The sequence below is a fragment of the Python bivittatus genome, unplaced genomic scaffold, assembly GCF_059951505.1.
Source record: "Python bivittatus isolate LINGU-HERP-01145 unplaced genomic scaffold, Pbiv_v1 ctg000480_np1212, whole genome shotgun sequence".
Classification (NCBI taxonomy): Eukaryota; Metazoa; Chordata; class Lepidosauria; order Squamata; family Pythonidae; genus Python; species Python bivittatus.
In genome coordinates this window covers 2101440-2110415 of record NW_028277075.1, presented here as the reverse complement: position 1 = coordinate 2110415, position 8976 = coordinate 2101440, and positions in this window count along the sequence as shown.

Sequence of the window (8976 nt, the reverse complement as noted above, 5' to 3'; positions counted from 1 at the left end):
GCATGTTGAGGGGATTTGGTCACATAGAGAGAATGAATGAGGATCAAATTGCAAAATGAATACGTGGAGGAAGAGTAGATGGGTTGAGAGGAAGGGAAAGACCAAGAGAGATGTGGTTGGATGGAGGTGATGATCTCTTGAAAAAGAGAGAATTGAGAATTCTAAAGAATGCAACTCATGAAGCAGAGGTGTCACTTGGGCATGCCAAGGCCAGCCCATCACTGCTCATGCCGCTGCTTTCTGGACCAGTTAAAGCTTCTAATAAAGAAAAACAACATATGAAGTATCTGTATGGATCAGGTGGAAGCAAGGTTGGTTTGCAAAATTAGAAAGATATGAAGAAGAATAACTAATGATTTGATGTAAAGTTATTTCTTTTCTTATTTCATGCTTTAATTTCTTCATCTTACTATTTCTTATTTCTTTTTTGAACGTTGTATAATATTGTTTATCCCAACAGGGAATAGCATGAGGAATATGTACATATCTATGTATAGTTTATTTATTTGATTTTGATGCTGCCCAACTCCTGCTGATTCTGGGAGGCTCACAGAGTAAAGAACAACATATAAACAATGAAATACAATCAATTAGACCAAAACAAATTATAAAGTAATTACAGGATGGCAGTCCAGACAACACATCAACTGGAGTGTACCAACTGTGCCACACCCTACCCAACAGACAGAAACTGTGGGAGACAGGTGGTCTCTCAAATAACTGGATCCAATGCCATGCAGGGCTTTATAGATAATAACCAGTACAGGTAGTCCTTGCTTAGCAACCACAATAGGGACTGGAAAGTTGGTTGTTGAGCGGGTTGGTCGGTAAGCAAGTCACCATGTGACTGGACCTGATTTTACGACCATTTTAGGATGGTCGTAAAGCAAATCACCACGGTCATTAAGTGAGTCATGTGCTTGTCAAATGAATCATGTGGTTGTTAAGCAAATCCAGCTTCACCAATGGACATTTTTTACCGGAATTCACTTAACAACCATGTGATTTGCTTAATGATCAGTGATTCGCTTAACGACTGCAGTGATTCACTTTATGACTGCCATAAAAAGGTCGCAAATCATGATCATGTGACCGCGGGGGGGGTGTGATACAATGATTTGTGATGATTGTAAGTGCAAGTTCAGGTCATAAGCACTTTTCCCAAGGCCATCGTAACTTCAAACTTGTTAAATGAACAGTTGTTAAGTGAGGACTACCTGTACCTTGAATCACACCCAGAACCACACTGGCAACCAGTGCAACTCATGAAGCAGAGGTGTCACATGGGCATGCCAAGGCAAGCCCATCACTGCTCATGCCACTGCATTCTGGACCAGTTAAAGCTTCTAAGTGGTCTGCAAAGGCAGACTCATGTACAGCACTTTGCAGTAGTCAAGCTGAGAGATGACAAGGACATGAGTGACTGACTGGAGGGCCGTCCAATTCAGGAAAGGACACAATTGACACGCTAGATGGAGCTGTGCAAAGACCCTTACAGGAGTTGTGAGTTCAGGAGGACCCCCAAGTTATGCATCATTCCTGACTGGGGAAATACAACCCCAAACAGGAATAAAGATGGGAAATCCCCAGACTTAGGTAGTCCCAACAGCCACAGCCTCAGCCACTTGGTCTTGGTAGGATTGAGCCAGAGTTGGTTTCTCCCAATTCAGGCCCGCACAACCTCCAGGCACTGGGACAGAACCGTGACAGCCTCACTTAGCTGGCCTGGGGTCAAAAGGTATAATTAGGAATCATCAGTGTATTGATGATACTGGGCCCCAGACCGGTAGATGACCTCACCCAGTGGTTTCATGAAAATGTTGAACAAGAGGGGAGAGAGTATTGAGCCCCGAGGCACCCTATAACCAGCACCACTGACTGGAAATGGCCACAAAGAAAGATGTAATATGGTGCCCCCAATTCCCAAACACCAGAGCCAGTCCAGAAGGATACTGTGGTTGGCAGTATTGAAAGCTACTAAGAGATCAAGCAGCACAAGGATTGATGGACCACTTGGCTCCATCATAGGTCAACAGCAAGTTTGACCAAGGCCATCTCCATAATGAATCTGGCCTGAATGCTGACTGGAATGGGTGTAGGTAATTCACTTCCTCCAGGTCCTCTGTAACTGCAGCCCAACCACCTTCTCACAACCTTCCAAAAAGGAAAGATTAGAGACAGGGCAATAGTTGTCTAAATAACTGGGTCCAGGGATGGCCTCTTGAGGACAGAATGACTACCACCTCCTTCAAGGCCACCAGCACCACCCCCTCCTGGTCTTAGTCTGACACCACACTATACAGAAATCCATTAGTTGGGGATTCAGTATCATCAGTACAGGTAGTCCTTAGTTAACGACCACTCATTCAGCAAGTGGTGCAACATTAGCATGCCGTAGAGAAAACCTTTGCATAGCTTTCTTTCCAATTTTCCTTTACCCAGATGATTGCCTTAGAATTTTAGCATAGGTAATCTGATGCAGAGAATCAGGGAAGGAGGGAGGGAAAATATACCTCTGCCAAAGGAAATGAGATTTTTTTTCCCACTATTAACCTTGCTTGGTAATAGGCCCTGCTAATTGCCATCCCAGAGGAAACAGCGTGGTCTATCTGAGAAGAAAGCTGGTGAGTAACTACTGTGCTTTTGCATACAGGCTGAGAATCTGAGCCAATCCTGCTAACTGAAGAAAGAAGAAAACAGCTATAAACATATACCCACAGCAGGCTATTTAGACAGTGATGCTCCTTTTGGCATTTCTTGGGGAAAGCAGCTGCTTTAAATTTGCCAAAATGTCATGAGACATCTGCTTCTTTTCCCCCACGCTTTCTATTCCTTCTCTGGGTCGGCACAAATTTAGGTGGTCAATCAGCCAGGACTCTGCAAGAGCCTCGTAAACAGTAAGTACAGCAGATATGAGAGAGGAGTAGCTAAGAAAGGGCTAGTCAAATATGTGGGCTAAAAAATCTTCATGCATTTTCTTACAGTTTATATTTTGTCTTTTGCTCTCTGGGTCGTGGTGGTATTCCTGAAAACTGGATAGATTGTTAAAAAGTAGTTGGAAAAAACAACAGGAACAACTTCAAGTGTAGAATTATGTACCTACTCAGCAGGAAAAAGGTAACAAGAGAACAAACATGGTAGGAACAGGAAATAAATCAGACCCTCCCCCCCACATATCTGCGTTTGTTCATAAGAAATAAAAATCTAACATATTATTACAGCTTCTAGCTTAATTTTTGAACGTATCTACATCTTCCACTCTACTACCTTTTGTACCATCCTGCTAAGTGAATTCTATCGGAGTACTATAGAAAGACTTATCAAAGGCGTGAAGGACTGCAGCTCTACACAAGTCTGTAAGGAACTTTCTTTCATCATTTGAACCAAACCTCCCACTGACAAAGCAACAAAAGATGCTAACCACCCTATAATTTTTTATCTGATTTGTAGCAAAGAACCAGGAGGCACAAAATGTAGTCTAGTATCCTTTTTTCAAAATCTGTTCAATAAGAGCATCTGAGAAGCAGAGGTCCCAAAGTCAGACCATCCACTAACAAAAAGCAGATTTTGGTGATCCTCAGCTTCCTAACATCTAATGGTGGAACAAATCTCCAAGGATGTATTTAACAATGCATGCACGTTTTCATGGGGGGGTCTAATGCACGTGATATTAATCCAAAGACCCTTCCATTGTTTTCCTTTGCTTTACATGTATTTGTGAGAGTATAAAGCATTCATTTCTCATATGAACTTCTATGCTATGCTCCTAAGCTGACATTTGTATATGGCATAAACAAAAGTGGTAAGATATACTCCACAAGACAACACAGTGAAGCCTCCATGACTGCTGCAAGCTTCTGCCTTATTGGCTCATTGCCCTCTTCTTCCTCCTCCTCCTCCTCCTCACTTGAGCACAATCAAGTCCCTGCTTTAACATCAGCATAAACTTTACACACGCATTCCACTATTTAGGAAGGCACCAAACGGTTGCCAAAGAAATGCCTGATCAAGGAACTTCCAATCTAGCCTGTGGTTTCTTTAGTCAGAAATTCAGTTGGAATGGACTGGAGATCAAACATCATTTTGTGCAAAATTATTCCTTGAGCTTCCAGTTATGAAGTTTATATTGGCCTGTACCTGCTATAATGAAGTGTATTTATGCACAGACACTCAATAGACACTAATTTAAAAGTGAAGAATATGTTTAAGGATGTTAGTTGACCAAAAGAGCTGACATTCTGCATCTGGCTCTCAGTGTCCCTGCTCATCCCCAGAGCAGCCTATTTCTTTCGCATATTTTTTATATGAAGCACTTTTACATATTTTAGTGACAAAATGCTGCAGGGCATTTATAATGACATCACTAGAGGAGAAGGGCTAGAATTCAGTCAATTTCTGCTTTTATTGGTGGCTTACAAGTACCTGATTTCATTCCCTTCTTTCTTACCACTTTATTTACCTTCTCCAATCCATGAGGCTCTCAGCCTCCTCTTTAGGAAGTCTCCATCTTGCCCTTATGGATCTGAGCAAGCAGTCCTTCTCTCTTCCTAGACTCATGGATAGAGATTGTTCTCTCTCTCTTTCTCAAAGTCCGGGAGACTTTTTATAGGTGATGACACCTTTATCCATAAAGAAGCAATGACAAGAGTCAGACAAACAGGGCAAGGAACAATGACAGCTATGCCCAATGGATGCACATACCAATCCAAGACTCCAAAATCTTTGGCCTATGGGTGAAAGTATCTTGATTTCACCAAACTGTGTAGCCTGCAGAACCTGTTGCTTGACTTTTGATATTTTCACTGTGAGAGTGGGAAGAAACTCCTTTCTGTTTGGGAAATGCAGCAAGACCCACCCTTCCCCTTTCTTCATATGGGGTAACATTAGGAAAGGAATAGCAATAAATAACACTGTCATCATCAAACTTTACTCAGTTAAAGTAGAAGTTGTTATTAAAGTGTATCATGCCTCAAAATATTTCCTGTGCTATTGAGTGATTTTTAATTTTTTTTTTTTTAAGGTTTTATAAACCTTTTGTTTTAAGTACTTTTGTAATCTGCTCAGAGAACTTTACATTTCAGGGAGATTAGAAGTATTAACAATATTAAATGGCTGCGAAAAAGACAACATATTACCTCTATACAAGACAGGTTAAAAATAATAAAAGGAATTGCTTCAGGGAAAAAAAGTTATAAAAGCCATTATTAATAGAAGAATAATCAAGTTGTTTATTAAATAACTTTGGCAGGTTTAAGAGAAAGTTCTGCTTTAGGGCTTCTTATAGCATAAATAAATCTTAAAAGTAATGACTAGGAGCAAATCATTCTAACACTGCCTTGATAGTATTCAGAAGTATCAGATGATTACAATCAGATACGGTGTGCTGTGTCAGGGTTCTTTCAAAATTAAAACTCTTCTGCCTTTGCCATGAATAAAATCACATTTACAGTAATCCAGTAGACAAGACAAATATGGCCCTTATCACTCTTTCAAATAAGAGAGCCCCAAAGTCCCCAGGCTGTCAATTCTCAGGATTACCAAGATTACATTTGCAAACCAATGTTTATTGCAAACCTGGCTTTCACCTGTGCAACATACAATGGACCTTGCTCAATGACTGCCTAGTTTAGTGACCGTTCAAAGTTATGATGGTGCTGAAAAGGTAACTTTATGACTGGTCCTTGCATTTATGATCATTGCAGCATCCCCATGGTCATGATTGAGATTTGAGTGCTTCGCAACTGGTGGATGTTTACGACCATCACAGCGTTCCATGGTCACGTGATTGTCATTTGCCACCTTCACATCTGGCTTCCGACAAGCAAAGTCAGTGGAGAAGCTGGCAGTGAAATCGCAAGTCAGTGATGTTGTGCTTAATGAACTGTGGTGACTTAACAACCAAATGGGAAGTGACATTGTGTGTCACAGTCATGTGACATTTCACTTAATGACCGTGATGCTTAGCAACAGAGTTGCTGATCCCAATTGTGGTCGCTAAGTGAGGATTACCTATATGTTAATAGGAGCTGCTGTCCTCCTTTTAGAGCAGAAGGGCCATTATTTTGCTCGAAGGACCACTATATCATTTTCAAAAGCTTTTGCAAAGTACCATGTAATCTGGAATTAGCAACATGGTGCCCATAGGTGGCATGTTGCTTGTCCCCTCCCCAAGATGTTCTCTGCAGTTCTGCACATTAAAAAAATGATTTTAAAAATATAATTAATAATGACTAAAATCTTGTGAGAGTATCTTGATGATTTCAAGTGAAAACAGGAAAATATTGGGCATTTTTCAATGAGAACACCAATGTTTCAACACAATTTGGGTCCTTTTCAAAAGTGTTGTCATCTACTTTGTGGGATACCTGCAGTATTCTTGGGAATTGTTGCTATAAATGCAAAGTTATAATGCTGTGCCTGGGTTGTGCAGTTCTTTACAGTACATTAGTTGAGTAAATGAGAGAATTGGCATTAATCAAAGAAATGAGCTAAAAGAGTTGCTGGTGTGGGTCTTCCGGGCTGTTTGGCCGTGGTCTTGAAGTTTTGTTTCCTAACGTTTCGCCAGCACCTGTGACCGGCATCTTCAGAGTGCAGGAGCACAGACAGGAGCAGTTCTCTCTGTGCCCAGGGTGATGTGACCCTTTTGTGGGTATTTATAGAGATCTGGGGGGGGAAGGGGGGGATTGGGGGTGTGTGGGTGGGGTTGGGTTACTGAGTGGCTGCTTGTTTTGGTGTCAGAATCTGTGTGTATCTTCCTGGGGATTAGGCAGGGGTTTTTCTTCTATTGAATTGTTAACGAGGGGCTGCTGGGGGTGATTAGCAAGTTCATTGTGTGAACTGTTCACATGTCCTGGTGGTTGAGCTGAGTTCATTGACCTTTTGCAGGCTGTATTTTTCAGGATTGGTAGCCAGGTTTTGTTGATTTTTAGACTCTCCTTTTTTTTATTGAAGCTATGCTGGTGTTTGTGAATCTCAATGGCTTCCCGGTATAGCCTGGTATAGTGGCTGTTGGTGTTGTCCAGTATCTCTGTGTTTTCAAATAGGATTTTGTGTCCAGTGTGCTTGAGAGCATGTTCAGCTACTGCAGATTTTTCTGGTTGCTGTAGTCTGCAGTGTCTTTCATGTTCTTTTATCCTGGTATGGATGCTGCGTTTTGTGGTCCCGATGTATACTTGTCCGCAACTGCATGGTATGCGGTATACTCCTGCGGCGGTGAGGGGATCCCTTTTGTCTTTTGCTGATTTTAGCACTTCTTGTACTTTTCTGGTGGGTCTGAAGATTGTTTGGAAATTGTGCTTTTCCATCAGTTTTCCCATGCAGGAGTATACTTTCACCGCCGTATGCCGGCCGTGAAAGCCTTCGACAATACATTGAGCTAAAAGAGTATTTGCATTGGGAAGCAGTAGGAAAGCATGATCAAGAATTAGTTGGTCATTTATTTAGAGGACTCTGACAGACTGAACCAGAATGTTGTACCAGGGAACGCCTGATTTAATGATGGATCAAGCCTTTTTCCCAAACCAAATATCTGCCCTGCATTTTAGGATAAGGACATATAGAAAGAAATCATACTGAACTGACTTCTATTCCCCTACAATCTCTTTCAAATGGCTTTTTAGGTTGCTATTCTCTGTCTGGAGGTATTCACCACTGAACATAATGGCCTTTTTAAAAAAAGTAACTATGCATAGGATTGTGCTATGTGATACTAAAACATGTGTCTACATGCCTGCATTATTAATAATAGCACAGCAATTGGCTCCAAGAATCCATTCTGATATGTCAATGCCTTGCTATGGGGAGTTGCCTGTAATCTTGAAAGAAGATGTGGTGTGCCCCCCACTTCTGAAGAGGCCATCCCTGGATCTGGGGGCCTTATATAACTATTAGCTGGCATCCAACCTTCCTTTTGGGGGAACGTTTTTGATCTGGTGGTGGCCAACCAGCTATAAAGCACTCTAGAAGTGGATTTTCTTGACCCTTTTCAGTCAGAGATTGGCCCATGTATGAGACTGAGATAACTTTAGTTACCTTAATGGATTATCTATGTCAGGACCTGGAGAGGATAGTGCACTCTCCTGACCCTTCTGGAACTCTTGACAACTTTTGATACCATTGACCGTGTATCTTACCGGGCCGCTTACAGGGGTTGGGAATTGGGGATGCTGTTTTACAGTTCTTCTACTCTTCCTGAGGGGAAAAAATTCAAGTCTGTAGTGGTGAAGGATGAGAGTTTGGCCTTGTGACCCATGACCTATGGGGTACCATGGGGCTCTGTCCTCTGCCCTCTGCTCCAACAGTTTGGGGTGCAGTATCATTTGTATGCTGATGATACCCAGACGCACATCGCTACTCTAGGCTGTAGAGGGATGCTGTTGATATCTTACCCTGATGCCTGGAGGCTGTAAGGGTCTGAATGGGCGAGAGCAGGCTGAAGTTGACTCAAGCAAAATGGAGTTGCTGTTTGTTCATCATGGTTCTCTATCAATGCCAACGTTACTCTGCATGGGCTTGCATTAGCTGTAAAGCAGCAGGTTCATGCTTTGGGAGACCTTCTGGACTCATGGCTGTTGTTCAAGAAGCAGGTTGGAAGCCGAGGCTAGAAGGTTCTTTGCCCAGCTTTGGCTGGTGCGCCAATGGCAGTCTTAACTGGTGAAAGAAGATCTGGATTATGTCAGGATATAAATGCAAACAAACAAACAAATAAATTTCAGGCAGTGAGAGAACTCCAGCTAATACTGTTGATAAAAGATAAATTCCCCCAAAAGCATGGGAAACGTATACTAGGTATATATACACATTATAGAGTAATAATAAATAGTAGTAAGTAAATTAATAAACAAACATCTTATGAATATTAGAAATGTAAATGTTCTAATCCTGTATATTATGGCTGTACACATATAAAAATGATTCAGAAGATATGGCTTGGGCACAGAACTGCTGTTATTCATTAAAGTACAGATATTTTTTCAG